This window comes from Arachis duranensis, chromosome 3 (assembly GCF_000817695.3).
Source record: "Arachis duranensis cultivar V14167 chromosome 3, aradu.V14167.gnm2.J7QH, whole genome shotgun sequence".
NCBI lineage: Eukaryota > Viridiplantae > Streptophyta > Magnoliopsida > Fabales > Fabaceae > Arachis > Arachis duranensis.
This window is the reverse complement of record NC_029774.3, coordinates 36,132,201-36,132,822: the sequence shown is the minus strand read 5'-3', so window position 1 is coordinate 36,132,822 and position 622 is coordinate 36,132,201.

The window sequence follows — 622 nt, the reverse complement described above, 5'->3', positions numbered from 1 at the left end:
ACACCCTTTTATCCCAACCAATGTTCCCAATCCTCACTAAACTTGAAAATAAGCACTCTCACTAGCCTAAGCTAATCAAAGATCCAAATAGGACATTTATTGTTTTTCGCTTTGGGGCTTGTAATGTGCTAAATTGAGAAACAAGTGGGTTAAGCGTAGGCTCAAAATTGGCTAACAAAGGTTGATAAAAGGTAAGGTTATTTAGGTAAGTGAGCTAATGATTAATGGCCTCAATCATATAAATGCATGAATATAAGGAGTAAATGGACATATAGAATCAAGCAAACTAAGGATCACAGTCATAAAAAGAGAATAATTGCACACAAAAAGGGAAAATAGGTGGTTATAAAATATAACCACATCAATAGGCTCAAGTCTCACAAGCTTGTGTTCTTAGCTCAATACATGCTTCACAAAGTATGAATTCAAGCAAGTTTAAAAAAATTTCAATCAATTGGGTTGTGCTCTCTAGATGGATTCCTTGGAAAAATTTCATCATTTTGACTAAGCATTGTTGTGATTGAAGAGTTCCAAAAAAAATTCCATAGTTCACCCTTTTCTTTCTCAATCAAAACAAGTGCATATGCAAAAAAGGTTAACTAGGTCTTGACAATTCCACACA